This window comes from Brassica oleracea, chromosome C7 (assembly GCF_000695525.1).
Source record: "Brassica oleracea var. oleracea cultivar TO1000 chromosome C7, BOL, whole genome shotgun sequence".
NCBI classification, from domain to species: domain Eukaryota; kingdom Viridiplantae; phylum Streptophyta; class Magnoliopsida; order Brassicales; family Brassicaceae; genus Brassica; species Brassica oleracea.
The window spans coordinates 32,912,433-32,920,018 of NC_027754.1; positions in this window are offsets into that span (position 1 = coordinate 32,912,433).

The following is a 7,586-nucleotide window of genomic DNA, read 5'->3' on the forward strand; positions in this document are numbered from 1 at the left end:
TTTTAAAACATAATAAGTTTACGGTATATTTTTTTAATTGAATAGATTATTTTAAACTTTCACATGTATTTGTATATTCTTCTATATATATATTTTTGGATTATTATTTCATTATTAAAATCATAACTATATATATAAAGATTAGTAAAATATTGTTTTATTGTCATATTCAAAGATATTGTAATATTTCACAAATTTAGAAAGTTTTTAAGAAATTAAACTTTTCGCTTCATAGATTTATATTATCGAGTAAATATTTTAAAAATTAGTTTTTGTTTAATTTTTAAAAAACTTTCTAAATTTGTGAAATATTACAATATCTTTGAATATGACAATAAAACAATATTTTACTAATCTTTATATATATAGTTACGATTTTAATAATAAAATAACAATCCGAAAATATATATATAGAAGAAGATACAAATACGCGTAAAAGCTTAAAACAATCTATTCAATGAAAAACATATACCGTAAACCTATTATGTTTTAAAAATTGATAGACACATATATTATAATATATGTGTCTATCAATTTTTAAAACATAATAGGTTTACGGTATATGTTTTTCATTGAATAGATTGTTTTAAGCTTTTACGTGTATTTGTATCTTCTTCTATATATATATTTTCGGATTGTTATTTTATTATTAAAATCGTAACTATATATATAAAGATTAGTAAAATATTGTTTTATTGTCATATTCAAAGATATTGTAACATTTCACAAATTTAGAAAGTTTTTTAAAAATTAAACTTTTTGCTTCATAGATTTATATTATCGAGTAAATAATTAAACATTTCGTTTTTATTTAGTTTTTAAAATAAAATATATAGTTTAAATTTGTTTTCATTGGTTTAAGGTCGTAAAGATTAATCATTGTTAGATAATATGATTTTTGTTATTTAAAAAAAAAATCTTTATAATTTTAAAAGTTAACATCGACTACTTAAATATTTAACATATGGAGGTATAGTATTACAATATTAAATTATATTTATTTAATTTATATTATTTATAAATTCAATGAATCATCTATTCTTTAAATCCAATTATTATAGCCCAATAAAAATTTCTGGTAGGCCCAAAATTTAAATGATAATATTAGAGATAAAATGTAACATGACATTATAGAAATATGTCTATTATGTCCATTTTTTTTAAAAAATCACACATAAATTAAGGTTGTGACTTCTGTTTGAATATATAAGATATAAGAAAAGAATATTACAAACTAGTATATCCAATCATGCACCTTATGCATATAGGCCCCACCTTGCTCATGTTCGCCCGCCCACACTTTCAAATAGATACCATTTTCTCTGGCTCTCCAGTCCCACAAGGCTCCATTATCTCTGAAACCCTAATCCAAAAACCCAAATCAAAACCCTTACCTTAACTAATAGAAGAAAGAGGGGTATGCAAAACGTACCCGGGAGATTCAACTTTGGTGGCCATGGACGACGACGATTATAGGTTTGTCCGGTGTGAGCCATGAAGAAAGTACCAGATAACATGACAGAGGCGAGATAGAGAAGAAGACTGAGTTTCGAGAATTTGGTCTTCTTCTTTTTTTTTTATGTCGTAACACTTAAGCGGTAACAAGTTTTTGGAGCTAACCCCGAAAATACTTGGAAGGAAATTATTGGAGCCAAAAATACTTAAGAGGGAAATGTGTGGAGGGAAATCAAACTTTGTGATGTTAAACATTAAAAAAAAATTTATAATAACCAAATTTATACATTTTTAATTGTCTAAATATAAATTTCTAACCAATTTAAATTTATTAACCAATTTTTTATATTTTTAACAACTTCTTAAATAACTCATTACCCTAAACCACAAGCCCTAAATTCTAAACTCAATACCATAATCCCTAACAAAAATAATAACCAAATACTTTTATTTTTACATCACAAATTTATATACTTTTAAATAATGTAATATAAATTTCTAACCAATTATAATTTACTATGTTTTTGATAACTTTTTAACAGTAAATCTTTTAACCCTAACCCTAAACCACAATCCCTAAAATCAAATCCTATACTATAATTTATATCTCAAGTATCAACCAAACAAATAAGCAGAAAAAGTAAAATGTTTCAAACATATAACACAATTACACAGTATCTTAATTCAAACATTACTAGTTTCAATCATACATCACAAATGCAAATTTCAAACATATAACACATACATATCAATTAGACACATAAATATTTATAATCATGTGTTGATAACTATAAAACTTTTGGCGACAATTAATTCTTCGCTAATTAGTAGCTATTTAGCTAGCAAATGTCTATGGATCATATTCGTAGCTAGATAGCTATAGATCGCAACAAATTAGCTACAAACTTACCATTTTTATGTTTTGTCGCTATCCATCGCAACTTTCATCGCTAATAATTATGGCTACGGAAATGTCTTCACCAGTCCTTTGCTATTTTTAATTATTCTTGTAGTGCTGGGACTTACCTGTTTGAAGGCTGTGAAGCTCTGAGTGTGTCTATAGTTAGGCCCTTGTCTCAACGTACACATGAAACGCGTTGTCCCCCAAATGTTGGTGTTGAAGTTAATTCGATGGCGTTCTCCTGGGTTTTTTATCACTGGCTCCATTTGGTCGTCTCCGGAGAAACAGCTTATCCAGAGTTTTTTCTTGAATTTGAGTTCGTTCGCAATCCTGATGTCGCCGTATACATGGCTAATCATGCAGACGACACATAGAAATATTGAGAGATTTTTCATTTTTTTCTTAGGATACTGATAAGATGTTTTACATCTTTTGTTATTTAGATTATATATATACACAGAACATCTTATTAGGAAGGGATCATGGTCATGCATGGAACATAATCACGGAAATTTGACGAGATATCTTCCTTTAAATTTGTAGATTTTTATTTCTTTCTGTTTATTCCATTGTAAGTAATTCTGATTAGTTTATAATAATATAAATTGAAAAACGGAAACAATATATTAATACGAGACTATAGTTAAGACTCTATTGATATGGTTTTAATTATAATAAGATTGACATGCTTATTTTTGTAATAAGAAAAAAAGAAATGATAGATATATAAAAAATGAGTGATGAATAATAAAACTACTGAATCTCACATTAATATTAAGTATATATGTCGAAAATAATGACATCATGTTATTTAAAATTTAAAATATTATTTTTCTAATTTAAAATTAGTTAATAATATTTAATTAAAATATGTATGTATTATAGTAACTTTTTAAAAATGAAAGTAATACTTTTAAAAATAATACTTTTAAATGAATCATTGTTTTATACGATAGTCTGATGATTGGAGAGAATTTAATGATGTATTTTTTTGATTAACCAATTGTTAGTGTTAAGGTAATCACTAAATAAAAAATGTTTGAGAAAATGTGATTTGCGATTTGACAAAGTTACGGAAATTTTGTAACTATTTTAATTCAAAATAAAATAAAGTGGTAAAAAAATAATGTGAAAATATAAAGTATTATAAAATATTTTTTTTGCTCATTAATCTTTTTTTTATTAATCACAAATTATGTCATAATTTTTTTTTTGAAACCTTATATTTAAATTGATAGAATTATCACTATATCTCAATAATCTTCTAAGATTATACAATACCAAGACTTTTTATTTTTAAACTATTTAAAATAATAAAATTGTTTTGATTATTAATCGAGAAAAATAATTGCTGACTACTTGAAGTACTGACCACCACATGTCAACTATGCACACTAAATTAATATATATCTAGCTACACAAAATATATGTTATATATGATAATATCTCTCAACTTAATAATATTACATAGTTAGATTAATTTTATTATTCAAAAAATGACATGTTTATATCTCCGAAATCGTGGACAACCACCTGGTTGTAATAATTCCCATTAGTCTCTCGACATATCACACGTGTTTCCCACTAGCCTTTGATCTTATGTTGTAATTTTATGTTTGGGTTTTCTCTTTAATATATCCTTTAAACAACAGCCATTTAGGTTTAATGAAAAAAATTTGACAAAAAAAATTCTGATTAGCAGATTTGACTACGAGATTGAGTTTCTTCCGGGATCTAATTTGGAACAAGCCTCTCCTGTAAATTAGAAAAAAAAAATCGTCCAAATAAGGTAGAATTTTTTATTTTTTTTTTACATTTTCTGGTCTCTCTATTTATTGTCTCAGCTGATGAACCATCAACGGGTTTGATCCGTCAAAATTATCAATACTTTTAAAAGAAGATTATTTCTGACCTTTTTATGTGTAATGAGAAATCTAATCTATTTTATTAATTTATAGTTTTACTTTTATCTACTGATAAAATGTTGTCACTTAAAAATTTAAAATGAGCTAACAATACATTTCATTAATGATACATATAATTACCTTTATAAAAGTTGAAATTGTTGACCATGCATATGTATAGTACAGATTCATGATTTTTAGCATAACCACTTCTAGGCCTGGAATTTATAACCGAACCAAAATTTTCAAACCGAACCCAACCGAGATTTGGTCTTTTTGGTTTCACTTCGGTTACTGCAACAGAACCGATCGGCAGAAATTTCAAACATGTTCGGCTTGGATTGGTTCGGCTTGGATTGGTTTGATGACCCTAATGGTTAACTCAAACAAAATCCTAGTTGACGATGTTCTTTTGTTAATTCACAGCTAAACCTAGAACGACTATTTAATATTGTTTTATAAAGTTTAGATGGCTCATCTATAAATATTTGATAAAATCACATCAAATTGCCCAAATGTTAAATATTAAAATGACACACATTTTTATCACGTGCTTGTCTTCTTAATTTTCAGCCCTAGTTTGTCCAGTCTTCGCTTTTCTTTTTGCTTGTTTTTTTGTATCTCTTAACTACTCTGTTTCATGATCTCTATCTTATGTGTTAAAACAGAGATTGAGCTGGTGGATACACAAGAATGCTCCGCACTCACATACGACACGAGTTGGTGATGCTGCACGAATGGGCTTTATCGAGTATTCATATCTCTTTTCTGTATTGTTCATTTTGTCTAACACTTTACCGCAGTATCATACTGAATTTGAGTCTTCTTTAGTCGCAATTACGAAAATATGGATGCTATATGTGTTTGAGCAGTATTCGATTCTTCTTCCTGCAATATCACATTGAATTTGAGTCCTTTATGTGGTATAATGTAAAACAAAATCCTAATAGGGAAAAAGTTAGCTGAACCCTTATTTATCAATTTATTACTAGATTAACTCGAATTTTATTTTATTAATAGTTTGTTATATCGATTTTACCATTATTTTTTTGTTACAGAAAATAGTATTTACGATTTTGCCATTACATAGACTTATTTTTCAATGATTTATGTAGTCACAAATTTATTTTCGACATATTTATTTCTCTTTAGTCACAGATTTACTTAAATTTGACAGATTTACTTAAACAAATTTGTCATGTTTTACCCACAAACTTATTTCATTACGACAGATTTAATGATGATTTGAAAAATTTAACTTTTATGTCCATAAATTTACGTATGTGTAAAATGTTATGTTTTGAAAACCGGACCAGATGTTGATTCGACATTGTCACTAGATTGCTGGTCGGACCGGTGTACCAGTCGAACTGGGGTTTTATATGTATATATAGTATGTATATATAACATGAAAATGTTATAAAAGGAACTAGGAATAAAACATACTTTGAAAAACAGATGCTATGAAAGTATATATGAATTTTAGTTATATATATATGACAATATAACTAACTAAAGAGGATTTATTTAAATCATAAGTTTCGTTTTAACTGAGAATCTGTTTAACAAATTTTGCTTTCCTTACTTTGAAGTAAGAAAAGTAAAAGTAGAAATATTTCCTAAACAAATTATTTGCATTAAATTGTAACGCAAAATGGAAGTAAATGATGCAATTTAGAAAACTGAATTCTAATATTAAACATGGTCTCTGGTTTTGCCAGTTTTCAACTGGTTTTAGCGCTTTAGGTCATATCTGATTTTCGACTTAAACCGGACTCGGCTACATAGCCGATTCACAGTCAGATCGGTTAGACTGACCGGTCCGGTTTTCAAAACCTGCTTAAATGTGGTATAATGTCAAGCTAAATTATAATATACATAATCACAAAATGTAACTTTCTTTAACTATCTCATCCAGCGCAGGGTGCGAATCGCTACCTAGTCATATATTACTTATCAAATAGGATCATATATTAAATCTAAATAATATTACTTACCACGAAACAAATCAATAATTCCCAAAATATAGTACAGATTCAATTACTGTTTTGGTATGTGATTAGCTTTTTAAAAATTTACTATATTAAAATACAGTCCTATTTAAACTCTACCATGACATATTTTCTTTTGGACCTATTCAATAAGTTGGGACTAAAATATACACGCTCTTCCTATTTTTTAGTCTATTGTTAAAGATTGTTATTAAGTTTTGGATTACACGCTACTTTATGTAACACAAGATATGAGCCCGTTGCGTTGTAACGGGTTTTGTGTGATGTTTTCATTTAATAAAAACTATAAAACAAGAAATAATTTTATTATAGTTTTATGATTGGTTTTTTTTTGCATATGTTGTTTGAGATTTATTTTATAATTAAAACTCATTTTTACACATAAGTTTAAGTTAATATTTGTATTTTATAGTCATGGTAAATAGATGAATTGTTATAAACTTTGTACTTAGGATTAGATAAAATACTATATCTAAACGTTTAAACTGAACACAACCCGAAATAAGAAATTGAATGAAAAGTAATGACAACATTAATGACAACATTATACATGTTCTTATGTAATAATTTAATGTTTTATTAGATAATTCTTTAAAAATTTATTTTGTTTGGATTTTTTTTAAAGGAAAAAATTCTATTTTATAAGATTTTAGAAAAAGAAAATTATTATCATATAACATATTATAATAATCTTCTTTGTAGAATTTCAGAAAAAAATAGATTGCTATCAAATAATTATTTTTAGTTACTAATAAAGAAAATTTACATTTCGTATCAATACTAATTTTACACTTCTTTTGTTAATTAAATATATTTTTGTATCATGTTCATCATCAAATACTCTCTTAAAAATATTATCAAATAATGTTTTATAATTTTCTTTTTATTAGGACTTAAAAATATGATACAACTTTTTTTTTTAGGATTTTTTATACAAATAAGAAACAAAACTATCAAATACTCTTGCACAGTTTTTTAGGATTTTAGAAAAGAAAATTAATATTACATATTCTTTTACAATTATATTTTTTCTAGGATTTAGAAAAATAAAATTTCTATCAAATAATTATTTCCAGTAAATATTAACTATTTTTAAAAGTTGTCATTTTCAAAATTCATTTTTTCCAATATCACTAATATTTTTTACAAATTTTCTTGTTAACTAAATTTTTTTTTACTATCATATTTATCATTAATTTTTATAAGTACAAATTACTATTAAATAAAATTTTACAATTCTCTCTTGTCAGGATTTTTTTTAAAAAGAAAAAAATCTCAATTGGTCAAGATTAGAGAATAATTTTTTTTTTTGAA